Source organism: Mesocricetus auratus, unplaced genomic scaffold (assembly GCF_017639785.1).
Source record: "Mesocricetus auratus isolate SY011 unplaced genomic scaffold, BCM_Maur_2.0 Super-Scaffold_15014, whole genome shotgun sequence".
NCBI lineage: Eukaryota > Metazoa > Chordata > Mammalia > Rodentia > Cricetidae > Mesocricetus > Mesocricetus auratus.
The window spans coordinates 24,556,203-24,579,186 of record NW_024429186.1 but is presented as its reverse complement, the minus strand read 5'-3'; positions in this window follow the sequence as shown (position 1 = coordinate 24,579,186).

The window sequence follows — 22,984 nt, the reverse complement described above, 5'->3', positions numbered from 1 at the left end:
GAGAGACTACATTAATTGCCCCTCCTTGATGGTAAGGTTGATGATTACCTTATATGCCATCCTAGAACCTTTATGCAGTGACTGTTGGATGCCAAGACAGATACCCACAGCTAAACATTGAACTGCACTCCTGGACCCTAGTGAGAGAGATGGAGGAGTGATGAGCAAAGGGGTCAAGACCATGATGGTGAAACCCACAAAGACAGCTGACTGGATAAGGGGGAGCTCTTGAATCTTAGACTGATACCTGAGAGGCCAACAGGGAACTGATCCAGACTCCATGAATGTAGTCTCAGTGAGTAGGCTACAGAAATCACTGGGGCCTTGGGTAGTAGATCAGTTTTTATCATGGTTATGAGTGATCTTTGGGGGCTCATTCCAAATAGAAGGATGCTCTCTCAGCCTGGACACATGGGGAAGGGCCTAGGTCCTGCCCTGCATGAAATGACAGACTTTGGAGATCCCCCAAGAAGGGACTCACCCTCCCAGGGGAATGATGTGGTGATTGGGTGGGGGACTGGGGGGGCTCATGGAGGGACAAGGGAGGAGGGTTGGGAGAGGGAGCTGTGATTGACATGTGAAGCATTCATGTTGCTAATTTAAATAAAAAATTTAAAAAGAGAAGTTGCATGAATCTCAGAAGGGACATTGAACTTTAGACTTTTAAATATGTTTGAGACTCTTACACACTATGGGGGCTTTGGGGACTTTTGAAGTCAGAGTGAATGAATTGTTGCATTATGGTGTGACTACAAGCCTTTGGAGGATGGGAAGTTGAACATGTAATAGTTTGAAAGAAAATGGCTCTCAAGTGTGTCACTATTATGTGTGGCTTTGTAGTAGAAGTTTGCCAGTGATGAGGTAGGCTTTGAGACCTTCTTTGCTTAAGCTATATTCAGGGTGGCACATAGTTGCTTCTGCTCCTTTCAGATCAAGATGTAAAATTCTCAGCTTCTTCTCTAGAACCATGCCTACCTCTGTGCCATTTGCCATGATAATAATGGACTAATCCTCTGAAACTTTAAGGTAGCCCCAATTAAGTGTTTCCCTTGTAAGAGCTGTTATGGCCACAGTGTCTCTTCCAGCAAAAAACACTCTAATTAAGACAATGCTGTTCAACTCATTTTCTCATACTTATTCATTCTTGGACCCCAGTCATGAATATTCCTTCCATTCAACATTTCTTTATACATCATTATTGGTACTCTCAGAGATGTGCTTCCATGGTGATTTTAATCCAGTCAATTTAACAGTGAAGGTTAAACAATATCAAATGGAAAACTATATGTAAAGTATGGGTGACCAGGAGCCAGTAGAGCCAAAATAAATAATTTTAGTAGAAATGAAGAGACCCAGGAGGATCTCCTGAAACCTCAGACTCCACAGGAATAGTGGACTTACAGGAAAGTTCTAATGTGATTCTAGAGTCTTGGCTAAGTACATTCCTTAAAGCAATTCCTGGGACCTCCAACAGACAATCAGCGAAGTGCGTGAATCACCATAGTCTGGGATTGAAGCATTCTTCTTAGCTCCAATCATTGTGACCAATCATATATCCTTCAATATTCAAAGAGATTCTTCTTGGAAATCTCCATCCTAGTGGTGAGTGGGGTGTTGAAGTCTCCCACTATAAGTGTGTGGGGTTTATATGTGATTTGAGTTTTAATAATGTTTCTTTTATGAATATGGATGTCTTTGTATTTGGGACATAGATGTTCAGAATTGAAACTTCATCTTGGTGGATTTCTCCTGTGATGAGTAAGAAATGACTTCCTTCATCTCTTTTGATTGATTTTATTTTAAAATCTAATTTGTTATATACTAGAATTGCTACCCACACTTGTTTTATTGAAAAATCTTATCCCAACCCTTAACTCTGAGGTAATGTCTGTTTTTGAAGCTGAGGTGTGATTCTTGAATGCAGCAGAAGGATGGGTTCTGTCTTTGAATCGATTCTTTTAGCCTGTGTCTTTTTACGGGCAATTTAAGACCATTAATATTGAGGGATATTAAAGACCATTGATTGCTCATTCTTGTTTGTTTTGGAATGGTTGTGGTGGTGGCATTATACCTGTAATTCCACTTCTTTTTGCTTTTGGCTGTTAGTAAGGTGAGATTATCTATTGCCTATATTTTTCTGGTTTTAGTTAACTCCCCTGGATTGGGGTTTTCCTTCCAGAACTTTCTGTAGGGCTTCGTTAGTGAATACATATTGTTTAAATCTGGTTTTGTCATGGAATATCTTGTTTTCTCCATCTATTGAAAGCTTTTCTGGGTATAGCAGTCTGGGATGGCATCCATGGTCACTTACTATTGGTAGAATATCTATGCACAACCTTCTGGTTTTCAGAGTTTCCATGGAGAAGTCAGGTGGGATTCTGATAGGTTTGCCTTTGTATGTTACTTGACCTTTTTCTTTTGCTGCTTTAAATATTCTTTCTTCTGTATGTTTAGGTTTTTACTATTATGTGGCAAGGGAACTTCCTTTTGTGGTCCAATCTATTAGGTGTTCTGTAGGCTTCTTGTACTTTCATTGGCATGTCTTTCTTTAAATTGGGAAAGTTTTATTCTGTGATTTTGTTGAATATGTTTTCTGCCCCATTGAGGTGGTTTTCTTCACCTATTATTATCAGGTTTGGTCTTTTCATGGTGTCCCATATTTCCTGGATATTTTGTGTTAGGGATTCGTTGAAGTGAAAATTTTCTTTGGTCAATGAATCTATTTTCCCTAGTGTATCTTCAACACCTGAGATTCTCACTTCCATCTCTTGTATTCTGTTGGTTATGATTGCATCTGTAGTATCTGACCATTTGCCCAGCTTTTCTATTTCCAGCATTCCTTCAGACTGTGATTTTTTTATTGTCTCTATTTCATATTTTAGCCCTTGCACTGTTTGAATTGTTTCTTGCAATTTTTGCTTTGTTTTTTTCTCTTTTTTTTTGCATTTGTTGGATGTTTTGGTTTGTCTTTTCTTCCATTTCTTGCATTTTTTGGATTGTTTTTTCCTCCATTTCTTGCATTTTTTGCATTTTTGGTTTTTTTTCTTCCATTTCTTTAAGGGATTTTCTCATATCCTCTTTGAGGGCCTCTATCATTTCCCTAAAGTTGTTTTTAAGGTCTTTCTCATCTACTTCATCTGCAATGGGCTGTTCAGGTCTTGCGGGTGTAGAGTCTCTAGTTTCTGGCAGTGTCACATTATTTTTTCTGTTGGTGGGTGTGTTTTTAGATTGTCTATGTACCATCATTTCTTTCTGTGGGTGCAGAAGGAGTGTCTTCCTCTCCTCATGAGTATGTGACCACGGTTCCTACCTGTGGGTGGGAGAAGGTCCAGTACCCTGCTAGCTTTCCTCTTGTGTAGATGGAGACCATCCTAGAATCAGGACCTTGGCAATCTCTGGATAGGCTGGACCCTCACCTGTCCGGTGTATAGAGAATGGGACTTGGACTCTGGCAAGTCTCTGGGTGGGCTGGCTCCTGAAGTGATGGGGGCTGCAGTTTGCAGTACCCTGTCCTAGCTAGTTGTGTGCAGATTACTGGAAAGCTGGCTGTAAGCAGGCCCAGGCCTATCTAGCCCAGTGGGTGGAGAAAAGGGACTATTGTGTTGGAAGTCTCTGGGCAGGCTGAATCTCATTGGGCTGGGAACTGCTGCACATTCCCCGGTCTCCAGTGCTTCTGCTCAGGGCACTGGAAAGCAGGCTGGAAACAGACCCACACGTACCTCGCCCAAGAATGGGACTTGGAAGCTGGCAGTCTCTAGGTAGGCTGAAGCTTATTGGGCTGGGATCTGGATCTGCTGTGCTCAGTCCTCAGGTCGCCTGTGGTTCTGCTCAAGGCACCAGACTCACCTTGCCTATCCCATGGGTGGAGAATAGGACTTGGAACCTGGCAGTCTCTGAGCAGGCTGTGTCTCGTTGGGTTGTGATCCGGATCTACAGTGCACAGACCTCAGGTCTCAGGTGGTTCTGCTCAGGGCACAGGAAGTTAGGCTCACTGCTGGCAACATTTTACAGGCAACAGATAGTTCATTGAGACATAGGGTAGTATTCTGAGCATAGCAGACTTCAAATCTAGCTTCACAGTGGTACACTTCCTCCATTAAGGCCATTACCACTCCAACAAATCCACACTTCCTAATAGTGCTTCTCCCTATGAGATTATGGGCCCCAATCACACTCAAACTACAGTAACCACTAAGTAGCTCTACTGGTAAAATGATCATCAAGATTGTTCCAACATATATTTTCATATTATGCAAATTTTGACCATGGAATTATTTTTCCTAATCACAGAAGAATGTCAGCTAATGAGCTAAATACATGAATCCATTTTTATATTGGATAACGAATAAGTAGTTCAGCCGTGGGAGAAGATAATTTCCCCCTTTAAGCAGTCATATGTTGTTTGTAGTTCTATGTCTAGGGGTGTGACCCCATAAAATTCCAATCTTTGGTGTTAGTATGTCTATCAATTTTGCCATTGTGCTACTCTTGTTTATGCAGGATGTCCTAGAGGATAATATTTCACTGCATGCTTCCTGGTATTCTGGCTTTCATAATCTTTCTTCCCTTTTCCTTTGCTGAGCCATAGATACAGGATTAGGCTGAAAAATGTAGCCATTTGGCCAGGGCTTCCCCACAAATTCACTGATCACATCACTGTGTCCAGTTGTGTTTTTCTGTAATTGTCTACATTTGCTGTAGAAAGCAACTTCTTTGATGGGGCCTAACAGTTACACTTATCTGTGAGTATAAGAATAATATTTCCAAAATAGTTAGGAAAAATTCTGGTCTATGAAAATGATTGTAGCAGAGTTTCTTCTAAGGTTCATGACCTCACTAATCATAGCTACCTAGGTTTCCAGTACCAGACATGGTTTTCTTCCTAGTAAGTGGGCCTCAAGTTATCTTAGACAGCTGTTGATGGACATAAATATGTGACGGACAGTATTTTACTTTCATGGATGTCTTTTTCTGTTCCCCATTATTGTGGTTCATAGGTGTTGGAGTTTGCAGAGTTCTTTCTGTTACCATGTAAGCTAGACCACAGGAGAGAAACTTTATATTTAGAACCAGTTCTAATAACCTGTGTCCTGTGTCCAAAGTCTACAGTGTTTTCATCAATGGAGGGTTATCTTCAATCTCTGAGAGTCAGGCAAGGACAACAGCAAAAGCTTATATGGTTTTCAGAGTAACTTGTACATCTGATTGATCATTGGAAAGGATATTTCTCATGTGTGCTACTGGGATTCATTAGTGTATGAATTTTATGAAGAGCATTGTCAGATCAAGTGGTGTCACATCATTTAATATTTATTTGTTCCTCTTCCCTGCTCCTCCTACTTTTCATGACTTTGCTGCTCCTCTTCACCCAAAGTTCCCTTTTCATATATTTTTTGGGTTTTCCTTCATATAACCTGTTATGTGCATTCTTTTCTGCCAGTTGCCTGAGTTCGGCCACTGTCTCTGCCCCCAAAATAACACACAAGATACTATATTAATTATGAAGGTGTTGGTCATTGATATGGTTTGTTAATGGCTAGCTCTGACATAATTATTTTATTAACACATAATTATATATATATATATATATATATATATATATTCTTATCTTACTGAGAAGGCAAAACTTGATCCATCTCCTCCTGGGATCACATCTCCTGTGATCACATGGTGACCCCCTACTCTTGAATACATTTCCTTGAATCCTCCTTGACAACTAGTCCCACTTATCTTGATTCTCTATTGGCCAATGTCCTTTATTTATCAATCAATGAGACAACATATACACAGAAAGACTTTCCCCATCAATAACCTATATATTTGATTTCTCAAATATTTTAAGACTAAAACTTTTCTTCATGTGACATGATGCATATTTTAAATAATACAATGCATAAAATTGTAGAATAAATTTGTAGAAAAAATTTATTCATCTCAGATTTTACATCCTTCAATATAGGTAAAGTTGAAATATAAATAATTTAAAATCATCTTTTATTGGTTGCCAAAACAACGGTTTTAAATCAGATTCTGATTATTGTACCTAGCTCACTTTTGATATATCTAAAATTCTTTTAAAAATTCTTTATATATTTATTTTATGCATATTAATGTTTTGTATGCATTAATGTCTGTGAATTACATGACCATGGAGGATAAATGGAGGCATCAAATCCCCTGGAACTGGAGTTACTTACAATTGTGGGTAGCAATGTAGTTTCTTGGAATCAATCCTTGATCCTTTGCAAGAACAAATGCTCTTAACAACTATGCCATCTCTCTTGCCCTGTTTATTTTTTGTTTGTGTGTTATGGTTTTAAGGGGTAACTTAATTTCATAGAAATATAAGCTTTGATACATTTTATGTCACACAGTAAAATGAAACAATGGCACAATACATACCCAGTGAGAAAGAGAAGGAGAGACAGAGGGAGAGGGAGAGAAAGAGAAAGGGGGAAGAAGGAGAGAGAGGGAGAGAGAAAGAATAATTTCTTTTGAAGGATATTTCAAATTGTGCAGGGCTGAAAAAAGAAAGAAATAAACACAATGCTACTCATGTATGTACTCATATATGTACATATATATTTATACATATGAGGATAAATGTAATCATGCAAATAAGTGAGCACAGTAAATTTATTATAAAACCTTCAGTGCTGCTTAAAGTTGTACTATTTTAATGCAAATGAGAGCACTTATTTTCATAGAAAATAAATCGTGTGCTTTCATGAGACGCCATCACTCTAGTCGTGAAGCTACAGTGTCACTCTAAAGCACTCTGTTCTGGTATCTGCTTAGTGGACACTTCCATGACACAGCGATTCAATTTCATGCTTAATTCCATCCCATTACCTGCCTGCCAATCGCTTTGTAGCTCTTTACAAAATAGACGCAGGCTGGTTGTTGTAAAGCAAATTCTATTCTGGCAATCACATTCTCTTTTCACTAAAGTTACTGTTGAGCCAGGGCATTTACAATGCTCCTCTTCACAGAGCCCCACATTCCAGAAGAACTACTGCCAATGTTGGCTTTTCTTGGCAATATAAGTACCACACCAGTGTCAATAGCCCTTATATCCTCAATACAGAAGTAGGAGCAGCTTTTAGGAATAATGCAAGCTTTGAGATGTGTCCAACTGATTACTGCGGCACAGTGAAAATATCCCTGATCTTTCAATTCTGTTTCTTTTGAAAATATTGAATCTGTTCTGGCTTCAGCTAGCTAAATTCTTAATCATCAAGCAAAGCAGAAGGAAATAATAAACATCTACAACCAATTGGTGTGTATTATTACCAATAAAAAATAAATATTCTTTTACCAACCAGACAAATGAGAGTGAATTTACGTAATTATTTTTTTCAGATTAACTGATTAACTCTCTTGCTGACTATTCAATTATTTGCTGAGCTGCACCTGTTTGGAAATTGTTGCTTAATGATGTCCTTTGAAGCTTGAAGTGCTTATTAGCATTCTACAAAACCCTCGTGAACTTTGATGTTTAAACAAAGCCCTTATATATGGAGGTCCAGCAAAGGTCTTAGTGGGCTCAGAAGAGATCTGAATATCAAAGGCAAAACAAGGTTTGACACAGGATCCCAAATCTCCAGTTTATTTTATTTAAACTCAAAGGATTTCTTCAGTATTTAGGCTTTCAGACATTATCCTCTGCCAGAGAATACCGTTTTAATAAGATCAATCTACTATATTGAGTGTAATTGTCTTGTAACATTTGGCTGGCCTGTGGAGAAAATCTGCAGCAATGAGACCAGAGAGAATTCCAACCTGAGTTATGATGTGCTTTCAAGTGAGAAAAGTCAGAGAATTGAATGAGAATTTAGCCAAGTCCGTATGTCATTCCTGGACTTTGGTATGACTTTTATAGAAAAACTGGGCACCATTATACATGAAAATTAGTATCACTATAAACTGCTAACATAATGAAAATCATTACTGTCAGATCAGTAATATTGATGAAAGAAGGTATTTAAAGGAGAATGTTATTTAGATAGTTATTTAAATTTGACAATTAGTATAGAAAATGAGAAATGCCAGACTCCTTCTGAAACTTTTATATTCAAATTCTCTTTTTTGTTATACTGTGTCTTAAAGAAATAAAATGATCTTTGAGTAATCCTTGTCGGCAATAATATGTATAAGAAGGGAAAAAAATCATATACTACATAATAGCTTTGTTGAGACAGACTCTTTTAGCTTAGGATGGCCTCAAACTTACTATGTATCTAAAGATTTAATTTTTAGTTTATACTATAATTGCCCATTTCCTCCATTCCTATTCCTCTCTGTGAACCCTTTTCTGTATCCCAGCTGTCTCACTAATTATTTGCATCATTCTTAAGTTATTACATATATACATAACATATATTAATTTTTTTCAAGAGCTATAGACTAACAAATTCTCCAATGCTAGACATGAGAAGCCTCTTTTTGAGTTCATGGGCACATTGTCAATGAAAATGCCAAAGCCTTATAAGCTATTAATATTGTCCTTGTTTGACTTACAGAGGTGAAAGGTAATCCCTACTGCTAAAGATACAATGAACTCTAGAAACAAACCTGAGAGAAGCTGACTTGGATCTAAACCTCCTCATTAATGACTAGCTTTTATGTGTTAGAAGGCAGTATGCAAGATTCAAAGAGAGTAAAGCAAGCAAAAATTTTACTCCACTGTGATGTCTATGATACACAATAATACACATATGTGGGTGGCAAACAACAGAGCCATTGTTTTATTTAATGTTTTGGGGTAACTCTAGCCAAGCAAATAAAAGACTTGTATGATAAAAAGTTCAAGGTTTTGAAGAAAAAAATGAAGAAAATATCAAAAGATGGAAAGACCTCCAATGTTTATTGATTGGTGGAATCAAAATAGAAAAAAATCCATCTTATCAAAAGCAATCTAAAGATTCAGTGAAGATCCCTATTAATATTCTAACACAATTCCTCACATATGTTGAAAGGAAAACATTCATCTTCATATGGAAAAACAAAAATCCCAGGATAGGAAAAACAATCCTGTAAAAGAACATCTGGAGGTATTATCTTCCTTGATTTCAAAATCTACCACAAAAATGTACTAATAAATATTTCATGGTATTGACATAAAAGATGGACAGGTTGGTGACTGGAAAAGAAAAAATGCAGATGTAAATTCACATAGCTATGCACACTTGATATTTGATAAATGAATCAGAAACATGTGCCATGCTTTGTTTAAGACTATGGAAGCCTGCCCCTTTCTGAATGGAGCTATAGGAGGAGAAGATAGAAAGGGAGGAAGAAATAGAAGGCAAGGAGGAAGAAGAAACTATGGTTGATATACAAACTGATGAAAAAAGTGCTAAATAAATGAAATAAAATGTAAAAAAACAGGAAGCCTCTTCAACAAATCATGCTGGTGTAACTGGATGTCAGCATATAGAAAAATACAAGTAGATTCATATCAATCACAGTATACAAAACTTAAATCCAAGTGGATTGACACCCTCAAAATGAATCCAGATGCACTGAACACCATAAAATGTGGGGAACACCTTTGGATACATTGGCATGAAAGTCAACTTCCTACGGACACTAAGATCAATGACTAATAAATGGGACCACATAAAGAAGAAAAGCTTGTATAAGTCAAAGGACACTGTCAATAGGGCAAAATAGCAGCCTACAGAATCAAAAAATATGTTGTCTTGAATATATCTTATTCTGAAGTTAGTTCCCTTCTATTCATAGATGAGCAAATATCTGTATTAAAGAAAGAAACATAGACAGACAGAAAAAAAGGAAGGAAGGAAGGAAGGAGGGAGGGAATGGAGGAAGGAAGGAAGGAAAAAAGAAAGAAAGAAAGGAAGGAAGAAAGAAAGAAAGAAAGAAAGAAAGAAAGAAAGAAAGAAAGAAAGAAAGAAAGAAAGAAGAGAAAGAAAGCCAACAAACAAAAAGCATTTCTGGAACATTGCCCTGCTCAATTTTTTATTTCTTTGTCAAAATACTCCTTTTTCTTTACACAGCCGGATTCCCAAAATCGAAAAAATGTTAAAAGTGCTTTTATAAGTGCACTAACAAATAGACCTTCTCAGGGTATAGCAAAGGTGAATATTGGAAAAGGTCATTAACTTTTCATATTTATTGTCTTATATAGGCTTGAAAGTCTTGTGATTTTGGTGATATATCTATGCAAGGATTTTGTTACTTCAATCTACAGAATACCAGCTGAATATAAGACATTTCATTATAGAACATATTTCCAACATATTTCCTAGGTTAATGTTGTTTATCTGCAACTTACTAGACATAATGCTGAAACAGACTAATGAATTTTATTATATCCACCATGCCACTCATGGTATATTGCTTAAAAATCTTATAAAATCTACTCAGAATTCTGTGTTACACTCAAAACTTTTGAGGGTTTCTACTTGTTCAGTAACTTCTTGAAAATCATGGTTTCATTTTCTAGGTTTTCCAGCCCATACAAAAGATTGATGGGACAGGTTTTTAACTTACCACATTTTGTGTTCTCTACACAATCTGTGTATTTTAAAATCCCCTCCTTAGTCTTCCTTTTCTATAACCCACAGTCAAGTGAGTTACTCTTCCTATGTTTCTGTACAATAATTTGTAGTTAGAGTTTACTGAGAAAAAATTAGATGAAGCTAATTAATCAGTGAATTTTGAAACTTAAATGAAAAAATTCACGAGCTGTAAATATTTCTACATCTAAATATTTCCTTATATGTGTAAATTATTCTTTCAATATGAAATGTAAGAATTATTGACTCTTTAGTTTATTGTTTTCTTTATAAAAGAGGCAGATATTCAAATTAGATTAAATAAAGCATTGTTCCAAAATCTTTTTATTTCATCTCAAGATGATTTGAAGCCTGTTATATCAATCATCTTTTATTTTCATTTTCTTTGTAAATCACTGCCATACTTATTAGAAAATAATAGTGCAAATAGTCACACTTTTCTGCTTTTGTATTTATGATTAACCAAATCTCCATGTATATATAGTTAGTCACAAATATAAAAAATATTTAGTGAAAAATAATTTAATGTTATTCATTTGCTAGTATTTCTATTTTGAGTATTTATTGAGAAGAGTAAGTAAAGTCAACAGTGAGACACACTCTGGCATCATGTACAGTCTTGTCTCAACACCGAAACTCCATATCCTTACTTGATGTCCTTGCATCATAGTTGGATGGAAAATGTAAAATATGACAGATATATAAATTGCATAGCATTGTTCCAGTAGATAAATTCCCTGGTAAGTGAAGTTTTAGATTAACAAATGGGCTATTAAGCTAAGTACATAGTTCTCAAAAGAATAAATACAAATGGCCAACGAATATTTGAAACAGTATTTAGCTCAATTAACTAACAGGTAAATGTGAATTAAACTTTTGGATTGTTTTCCATTTTTCCTCAGAAAACAAATGTCAAGAAAATCCCACAAGGATGTGGAAAGAAAAGGACCTTCATTCACTGCTGGTATTCAAGTATACCTGTACAAATACTGGGAAAAATAATAAGCATGTTCCCATAAAGCAAAATGTAGGTACATATTATTGAAAGTCACCACTCTGTACATAGGCCTAAAAGATTCTAAATCAACAGAGATGCCTTTACATCCTTGCTTATTTCTGTACTTTCCACGATAGGAATAGAAAGTATAGCCCAGTCTACATCCTTAAAATTGGATGGAAAAATAACCAAAATGTGATACATTTTCACAAATTAGTACTGTATTCAGCAATAAATAAAGACAAAATTAGGACATTTACCGAGACATGGAATTTTAGAGAATTTTATATAAGCCAATAAATAAATAAATAAATAAATAAAGCCACGGCTTAAACTCTCTCTCTCTCTCTCTCTCTCTCTCTCTCTCTCTCTCTCTCTCTCTCTCTCTCTCTCTCTCTCTCTCTCTCTCTCTCTCTCTCTGCCTGTAGGTTGAAAGAATAAATTAGGGGCCATGAGAGAGGAAAGAAACAAGTTAGGTAATAAGGTAAAGCATACCTGAAAACAACAAGGGTATTCTTTGTAAAGTCCAGCAAGAGAGGCATAGTTGACATTTGGGAAAGTAGTCACAGTAGGCAAACAAGAAAAAGATGGAAGCATGACAATGTAAATGTATAAAATTATTATAATGAAACACATTAGGTAGTAAACCAACTTTGAGAACTACGAGAACATATTTTAGTGTTCTTTTTCTTTGTAGCTTTGGGGACTATCTTTTCTTCTACATCTCTATCTGGCAGGTTATGATATATTAATCAACCAATCTATACTTTTTAAACTTTCATAAGCATTTCATCATAAATAGTTGTTTATAAACTAATTATCAACTTTTATCTCATAGCTATCAGAGAAGTCTATGTGACAAAAAGATAATAAATTTAAAACTCAATAACACATCATGTATATTTACTAGTACTAAATAACAGTACTTAGCATGATATATGATGTATCTGGGTAAGTTCCATTGAAAACATCAACCAAACATATCACACAGACTGAAGAAGAGTACTAGAAGCATGATAAATTAGAATGTATATAAATGTCAATTCATCTATGGCTTTTGCCAGGTTTACTTCCTCTCAGAAAATACAGTGGCCCCAATATTTCTCGTTTGTTTATTTGTTCACAGAAAGACTTAGGGACTATTTTCCAGCGTGTAGTTGGACATTTATATTGTGTGTCATCAGTAATGTAAGAATCACACATGATTAATTTAATATGTAAGATATTTTACCTGATCTGAAGTGGAAGCAGAGAGTTTTTGTGACATAAGGTCCATAATTCCATTTGAATTATTTTTAAGAATTGATACCATTAATCAATAATAAATTAAATCATAAATTAAATATCAGTTCTTCAGAAATAATGAAAGATAAATTTTTATTTTTTTCATTGTATGGTGTTACCATAATTTGGTTGCAAGCCAATAAATCTCCAACTCCTATACTAGAACTCTAAGGGAACTTGCATATTTGATTTCCTGCGACGTCAATATGATGAATAACTTATAAATTCAATTATGTATCTGACAAAACCATTTAGTTTCCTTAAGCAACATGAGCGTGATTTATAAAATGAAATAAATACCTACTTAAGGAGGCTATAAAATCATATGAAAGCCATGATATTCACAGCATATTTAAAACCTATTAAATAAGTCCAAGTACCTTTCATGCAATGAATTTTCAATAAATATTCTATGACTTGAAACATTAGTACTTGTGACTTACATTCAAAGATTCAGCAAAACAATTCAAAGAGTAAAAATTTAATGAACCATTTTTCAAAGCATTTTGCTAACAAAATGACATCTTTGGCTTTTCAGTCTACTGAGAAATTAAAAGCAAATTTTACTTATTTTAAAGAAAAAATCTATAATTTGTATCTGACTTGATTTTCCCATTCTGCTTTCTTGTTCCTATCTCCCTCTAATCCCTTTCAAATACTGAATGTATTTGAAAGAATTGAAAGAATGCTAAGCTTTCTTTATATCGAGCTTCCCAAGTATTATCAAATAAATATTTATTGAGTCATATTTTCAGAAAAAAATGTAGAAAATTAGCTTACACTGGAGTATTCAATTTTTCTTCTGTTCATTCCACAATAGGGACAATTAATGCCTAGATGGCAGAACAATGGAGTTCAAATGGCACACTTTGAGATATTCCTCATCATATCGAACAATGCAGCCTTAAATCAGCCCAAAGAAAAAAGGGATTTTTTTTTCATTTCAAAAAGATATTTTTAGTAACTTTTCCTGAACCAACCTGATTAAATTCTGACCTGAAAACTTCCCCAACAGGTAAATCTGCTTAAACTTTGTACCATTTATACTTTGAGTCAATTCGTCAGTGTGTCTCCAGTGATGACTTCTCTCTACCCATATCAACTATGTCCTTCTGTGGGAAATAGGAAACTTACAATGTGCATCAGGTTCTTCTTTTGTTTTGTCTTTCCTGTGTACTTGAATTTTATTAAAGTTTTTAGTTCTATAGTTATATCCTCTTAAGTTATTTCAATAAAAGAGTTTTGCAAGATAAACGAAACTTTGAGGACACAATGGACATTTCCAAATCTGTTTTGTATTTGTTCATTATTGGTTTGTGAATGTGGCTTGTGTGTGTGTGTGTGTGTGTGTGTGTGTGTGTGTGTGTGTGTGTATGTGTGTGTGTATGTGTGTGTGTGTGAACATGTGGAAGTCAGAAAACAACTTGTAAATGCTGATTCTCTCCTTTTATCATGTAGGTCCTGACATCAAACTCAGGTTGCCATATTTGGCAGATGACACTCTTGCACTCTGAGCCATTTCCTCAGCCCTCATTTTTATTTATTTATTAGCTAAAAAAGCAAGTACTGCTCCTTCCTTTTCACCTAGAAAATATAATCATGGGGATATAGAATCAACATACAATGAGAAAAAGAAAATTTTCACCTCTATTATAAATAATTGATTTGTTTTTAAAGTATCTCAATTGCTCAAATCTTACTTTCATGTTGATCATGTATATACCTCCTATTACTGACCAGACTCAAATTATTGGTAAATAATATGATATCCTATTCTTATCTCATTCCCATGCTATGCAGTCCAATATTTGTTGTAGTGACATGGCCATATAAGCAACACCAAATATCTGTTCCAGACTCATTCTCGTGGATCTGGGCTGCAATAGTATCCCTCCATAGGGAGTGGACTTCCAAAGTCTATTTGATGATCCCCGTAGAAGGCATCACTATCCTTGGGGAGTGGATGGGAAATGGCTTGGGGGCTGGTAGGGGGCATAGGTGGATGAGAGAAGAAATGGGGGAATTGATATGCAAAATAAGAATGCTTCTAAAATAAAATGAAAATATAATTATTCTGAAATAACTACAAAGGCACCTTTTCAATTCTGTTTATAGCAGCATTATTTGTGGTAGGCAGAACCTGTAAGCAACCTTGATGCCCCTCAATTGAAGAATGGATGAAGAAAATAAAGTACATTTACACAAAGCAGTACTACACAGCAGAAAACAAAACAAAAGCAAGAAAAACAACGAATAAGCAATAACATCCTGAAATTCACAGGCAAATGGATGGAACTAGAAGAAACCTCCCTGAGTGAGGTAACACAGTCACAGGAAGAAAAACATGATACGTTCTCACTCGTAAGTGGATATTAAACATAGAAATTAAACAAAGAGCAAAGGAAAACCAGTCCACAATCCACAACACCAGAGAAGCTAGGAAGCAAGGAGGACCCTAAGAGACACATAGGTGGACCCCGCCCCCCCCACAGAAGGGGAAAGGGAAAAGATCTCCTGAGTAAATTGAAAGCATGGGGGAAGGGGAAGAAGGCAAGAGAAGGAGGAGGAGAGAAGGGGGGAGGAGAACATGAGGGATCAGGAAGGATGAGTTGGAATAAGAACAGAGAAGGAGAGATAGGAAAGGGATACCTTAATATAGGGAGCCATTATGGACTTAAGGAGAAACCTGGCAAAAGGAAAATCTCCAGAGATCCACAAGGATAACCCCAACTAAGAATCCAAGCAATAGTGGAGAGGCTAACTTAAATGCCCTTCCCTTATAATGAGATTGATGACTACCTTAAATGACATTATAGAGCCTTCATCCAATAGCTAGCTGATAAGAGCAAAAGCAGAGATTCACAACTAAGTACTGAGCCAAACTCCTGGAATCCAGTTGTAAAGAGGGAGGATAGTTGAGCAAAGGGGTCAAGATCATTCTGGGGAAACCCACAGACACAGCTGACCTGAGCAAGTGGGAGCTCATGGATTTCAGTCTGAGAGCTGGGGAACCAGCATAAGTTTAAACCAGCATGCCTGGGCATCCCTGACTTCAAGCTCTATTATAGAGCTATAGTCCTGAAAACAGCTTGGTATTGGCACAAAAATAGACAGGTAGACCAATGGAACTGAATTGAACACCTCGACATTAACCCATACATGTATGAACACCTTATCTACCTGTCTATTTTTTCTTTCAAAGAAAACAAAGCATATCTGTAAGATATTCATTTGTTTGAGTCCTCAGTCTCTGATGATACATCGACTAAATTCCTTTTTCTTCTTGTCAATTATCTTACAAATAAACTTCTCTCCCTAAAAAAACCGAGCATATTTGTTAAACTCTGCACCAGAAATCCACTCTGTGATCTGGGCAACCACAAAGGTAATATAGAACTTGGTATGTAGGCATACTGTCAGGAATACAGATAGAATGGCTGTCCACCAGGCAGCAAAACCACTACAATTGGTTTTACATTTATAACCTCAGCATAAAAGAGATGAGAAAGAGGAATAGAAATTTGAGGGCATTTTCAGTTACAAGCTTGTTCAACACTATGCCAGACTGTGTCAAAAGAAAAAGTAAGGATGAAAAGAGAAAAGAAGAAAGGAAGGCATGGATAAAGACAGGAATCAATAAAAAGAGATAAGTAATGTGGATTGCACTGAATCTGTAGATTGCTTTTGGCAGGATTGCCATTTTTACTACATTGATCCTACCTATCCAAGAGCATGGGAGATCTTTCCATTTTCTGAGGGCTTCTTTAATTTCTTTCTTCAAAGATTCAAAGTTCTTTTGATACAGGTCTTTCACTTGTTTGGTTAGCGTTACCCCAAGGTATTTTATGTTGTTTGTGGCAATTGTAAAGGGTGATGCTTCTCTGATTTCTTTTTAAGGCCTTTTATCATCTGTATATAGTAGGGATACTGATTTTCTTGAGTCGATCTTGTAGCCTGCCACTTTGCTGAAGGTGTTAATCAGCTGTAAGAGTTGCCTGGTAGAGTTCTTTGGGTCATTGATGTAAACTATCATATCAAATGCAAACAGTGAAAGTTTGACCTCTTCCTTCCCAATTTGTATCCCCTTGATCCCTCTTTGTTGTCGTATGGCAATGGCTAGAACTTCAAGTACCATGTTGAAAACGTATGGAGCTTGACCTTGAAAGAACAATAATCAATTTTGTATGGAAAAACAAAAGACCCAGGATAGCCAAAACAACCCTGTTCAACAAGGCAACGTCCGGAGACCTCACCATCCCTGACCTCAAGCTCTATTATAGAGCTATAGTCCTGAAAACAGCTTGGTATTGGCACAAAAATAGACAGGATGACCAATGGAATCGAATTGAAAACCCAGATATTAACCCACACACGTATGAACATCTGATCTTTGACAAAGAAGCTAAAAATATACAATGGAATAAAGAAAGCATCTTCAACAAATGGTGCTGGCATAACTGGAGGCTGGCATGTAGAAGAATGCAGATCGATCCATGTTTATCACCATGCACAAAACTTAAGTCCAAATGGATCAAAGACCTCAACATAAATCCAGCCACACTGAACCTCTTAGAAGAGAAAGTGGGTGGTACCCTTGAACGAATTGGTACAGCAGACAGCTTCCTGAACATAACACCACTAGCACAGACAGTGAGATCAACAATTAATAAATGGGACCTCCTGAAACTGAGAAGCTTCTGTAAGGCAAAGGACACAGTCAGCAAGACAAAAAGGCAGCCCACAGAATGGGAAAAAATATTCACTAATCCCACATCTGACAGAGGGTTGATCTCCAAAATTTACAAAGAACTCAAGAAGCAAGTCTCCAAAACATCAAAGGACCAAATTAAAAAGTGGGCTGCAGAACTAGAGAATTTTCAGTAAAGGAGTGTAAAATGGCTGAGAGGCACTTGAGAACGTGCTCAACATCCTTAGCCATCTGGGAAATGCAAATCAAAACAACTCTGAGATACCATCTCACTCCTGTCAGAATGGCTAAAATCAAAAACACCAATGACAATTTATGCTGGAAAGGATGTGGTGAAGGGGGGACACTCCTCCATTGCTGGTGGGAGTGCCAACTGGTTCAGCCACTTTGGAAATCAGTATGGAGATTCCTCAGAAAAAGGGAATAAACCTACCACAAGACCCAGTAACTCCACTCGTAGGCATATATCCAAAAGATGCCCATTCATACAACAAAGTTGTCTGTTTCACTATGTTCATAGCAGCATTATTTGTAATAGCCAGAACTTGGAAGCAACCTAGATGTCCCTCAACTGAAGAGTGGATAGAGAAAATGTGGTACATTTACACAATGGAGTACTATTCAGCAGAAAAAAACAATGGAATCATGAGATTTGTAGGCAAATGGATGACACTAGAAGAAACCATCCTGAGTGCGGCAACCCAGTCACAAAAAGAGAAACCTGGTATGTACTCTCTCATATATGGATTTTAGACATAGATCTGGGGAGTGTCAGCTTACAATCCCATGGCCAGAGAGTCTGTGAAACAGAAACTTCATTCAGTGCCTGATCGAAGAATAGGCAGACTCCCTAGGTTAAGTACAGAGCTGAACTCAAGAAAGCCAGTAACAGAGAGGGAGGACTGATGACCAAAGGGATTAAGACTAGGCTGGTTTAACCCCCAGAAACAGCTGACCTGACAAAGTTTAACTCTTGAATCCCAGGCATCAGCCTGGGAATCCAGCATGGGACTGATCAAGACCCCCTGAATGTGAGTGTCAGTGAGGAGGCCTAGGTAATCTATTGAGCCTTGGGCAGCAGATCAGTACCCATCCCGAGTATACACACGGACTTTGGACTCCCATCCAACAATGTGAGGTGCACTCTCACCCTGAACTCTTGGGGAAGGGTCTAGGCCCTGCCCTATATAAAATGACAGACTATGGACACACCCATGGAAGGCCTCATCCTCCCTGGGGAAATAAGGGGATAATGGGGGGGTTGGGGGGAGGGCACGGGAGGAGGGGAGGATAATGGAGCGAGACCTGGAACTGACTTGTGAAACAACCATGTTTCAAAACTAAATTTAAACTAAAAATAAAAAAATAAAAGTAGAGGATTAAAAAAAAGGTAAGTAGGGAGAGGGAGGAGGAAAGAGAGGGAATATATTGATAGGAAGTTAGGTTTCTGATAAAAGTGTGTCTGTGTGTAGATTTGAAAGTGAGTTTTTATATCACCTTCAATGACATTTCTGAGGTATGACTCTTTACCATCAAATCTCTCTCTTACTAGATTGTATTTATATAAATGGCAATATGCATCTCCTAAATCATGGAACTACTGCCATTTGGAGAATAGATAAGTAAGTGCATCTTCACTGCTCTTATTTTAACATGCGAAGATCTTACAATAAACAGTATTCATTCAGTTTGCCTTATATTCTTGATATTTAAATGACTAGCCAACATTGGTCTTAATATTGTTTTGGAAGCATTTCACATAAATATAAATTAAATATTTAAAAATATTCATTTTCATCAATTAGTAGACAGAGAAAAATTGCAGAATATTTTTGCTGAAATGTTCCAAAAGGCAAATATGATAATTTGTTTTGGTGTTATGTCAACACCAACTGTCCAAACCAAAATAGAGATGATAAATATATTAAAATTTTACTATTTATTTTAATGAAAAGCATTAGCTATTTGGAAACACAGGCATGACGCTTAAGTAGAGGAGACATTAACAGTCTAATGAGGAAAATATTTTCATGAGCCTTCCTCATGAAGAGCTGCTAAAATGTTAAAAATAAAAATAATTATTTGCCCATTAATTTTGAGTAATTTGCCAAAAAATAAAAAAAAATAAAAAGCAAAAAGAAGGAAGACTGTATTGTCAAAGGAAATGTCTAGTTTGGAATTATATTGAAGCTACTATGAAAGTTAAGATGAAAAATGATATTCCATTCAAAGGAGATACAGAAGGAACGAAATAAGATCCCAGTGTTCATGACTATCTGGTTTCTTCAAGGATCAAAGAAGAGCATCCAGTCTTATCCATTGCAGAAAAACTGGTCTAAGCATCAAACAAAAGATAAGCAGCCATACATACAGAAAACAGCTGAGGTAAAAGACGTGAAAAGGAGTGCATATGGCATATGAAGGAAGCAGGAAAATAGAGGCCCTGATAGGACAAAAACAAAGAACAATGTATTAGGAGAATAAAAATAAGAATAGAAAGGAATTGATAACGTAATGAGATAAAGAATAAATGAAGAATATTTGGCTACCCTACAATGATTTGTGTGAATGTGCAATTGCTTTTCTAAGAATGCCAGCTAAAACTGACTTTACATTAGCATTAATATAAAAACCTAACCTAATTTTGTTAAGATAATAAGACCCCATATAAAGAAAATACCAGATGGTTAATGTTGTAGAAGCCAATATTGATTTTATGCATATGGATGGGAGAGGTGCATATGACACACTACAAGCGTAATGATAGTCACATAATGACCTAAAAGAGTTGAACAATCCACTGAGGCCATCAGACTTGGCGGCAAGAAGCCTGCATTATGTATCCTTCTCAAGATGGATTTAAACTTTTTCAGTGTCTGTCTCACAGTTTTACACTTTAAGGTGTCCACTGCAGTCTGTTTCTGAATAGTTAGTAGTCTCTTTAATATCTGTGAGTGATTCCACAAACACATGTAGAAATTACTGGCAATGGTAAAATTATTTTTAAGATACACATATTGGGTCTTTTAGTCATGGCAAATTTGTGTATAAATTTAAAACAATAAAAATTATTTGTAAAAACTGCACTTCTCTTAATTTGGTTTTCTGTTTTATTTTTATGCCAGAGTGAACTAACGAATAGGAATGTGAAATTTTCATTGTATTTACTATCATATAAAACCTTAGGGTAGGTGGTGGTTGCTCCTACCTTTTCTATCAAGGTGGAGAATTATTGAGAAAGACAAAAAGAAAACTAAAAATTGTTGATAGCCCATCATAACTCATAAAATTGGTAGGGATTTGAAGACTGTGGTACTTTGAAAATTGAACTGATGTACTGAAATAGTTAAACAGCAACTATTTATAATTTTGTGGAAAGATTTGAAATTCTATTTCTCAAAGTAACATACATTGGTATCTAGTCTGTTGATAAGAAGAATTTTAATTATACACAGAAGTGAAAATGTGTCCTACTTAGGATAAGTAGTGTCAGAGATAACGTGTTTGTATTAAATAACAGGTATAGTAAGAAGTTCTTTTTTTATAAATTAACTATTACTTTGAATTACTTTCTTCAGATGAGGATCTCACAGATTATTAGGTTACCATCATGGTTTATAAACAGATTTTCCATGTTAATTGCTGCTAAAAATCATAACACAAGGTGCTAAATAGCCTGGGGTACTTAAATAAGGGTGCCAACTAGCACTAGTCTATTTGTACTACTTCTATTAACAGGATAATGCTGTCTGAGATTTCATTAGATCCTGGAGAGGAGAGAAAAATCAAAACCAAATCAACAATGAACCAACGAATTAGTGTATTTGGCATTCTTCACCACTACTAGGTGAACTTCAAATTGTTTGCAAACAACCTGGCAACTCTCAAAGTCAAAACTCTTGCTAATTTTTTTTACAGTGATAATTGTGTTCTTTTGACGTTGCCTTCACTTTCTCAGTTTTGTAGACAAATCTTATACTTATTTTTTGTATAAATGCTTTGACAAGTGAAAATGAAAGAGACAGAGAAAGGAGGGCAGAAAACTAGGAATGTGGTTCCAAAGTGGATGACTTTTGTACCTTCCACAAAAACATAAGCTTCATCCTTGGTGTGGCCTGAATAAAAAGGATGCAGAACCTACCCTTTCATGTGAAGTAAACTAAAAAAAATCAGCAAATGTAAAACAACAAAAAATAGAAAATATGAAAATTGTATTTTCAAACTTTTTTGATTTTTAAAACTAGTGACATCTAAATATAAAACCCTCCATGTACATAACATTTTGTCTCATTTGCAATCAGTTCCCTATAACTGGCTTTATAACAGAATCCAACTTCATACCAAATTTATTGTTTTTCTATAATTTATGTAATGTTATGTAATAATCATAAAACTTGAACAATGTTATACCAGGATGTCACCTAAAAGCCACCCTCCCTGAGGTGTTACTTTCTCCACAATTGTAAAAAACTTAATGCCATGTATGGTTTAATTTTTTTAAAATCTGCAGTTAATAGCTATTACAACTATCAGGATTCATCAGCAAAATGTTGGTAAACCTTTGGGAAATGGGCAGGTGGTCCTGGCAAACACTTACATAAGGTAAATATATTATTTAGGGAAATGGAAAGGTAAAGCCTCCAGGTAGATTATGGAAACAAGTTGAGGCAGAAAACACCCTGATGCTGTCTCCTGAGCAAACGCAACTGGTGAGAGCTGGTCTTTTCTTCATAAATTTGGGTAAAGCTGTCATTTTAATACTATTGTCTTTCAATCTCTGTTAATCACTTATCATCTGGGGACAAAGCACCAGGTCAAATAATTTTTAAATGTAGACATATTTACTTTGGCTTAGAGTTTCAGAAGTCTTAGTCCATGGTCACTTACTTTATGTCTTGTGCCTGAAGTAAGACAGACAATCCTGGAAATCGATGCTGCTCATAGCATCGAAATGTCAAAGAGAACAGGAGACTAAGTAGGAGACACGTCTTCTAAAATCATGTGTCTAGTGAAGTCCTTCTTCCAAAAAGTTTCCTACTTATATTCCATTCATTAAGAGCTCTTGTTGAGTCAGTCTATTGCCTTCATAGTGCAAAGACCCCCTCAATAGCACATCAGTTACAGATGGAGCCTTTCTTAGAGATTTACATATGCAAACCTGAAAATCGTCCATAAGTACAGATTCTTACCACTTATTTAGCTCTTCTTTAATTTAATTTCTGAATTCATTACTTGACAGCTTTTTTGTGCAGCTTTTTGAGTTCTAATGCTCAATTTATTCATAATTATTGTCTTTTAATGAGGTTTTAAATAGATTTTGAGATCACCTTCAAACTGCCCATGTCTAGGGTACAAACAACTATGTTTTGATCTTTTATACTTTTATGCTGAATTGTTTCCTAGTTGCAATTGTTTCTTAATGTATGAAGCTATGGTTTTTCTCAATCTAGC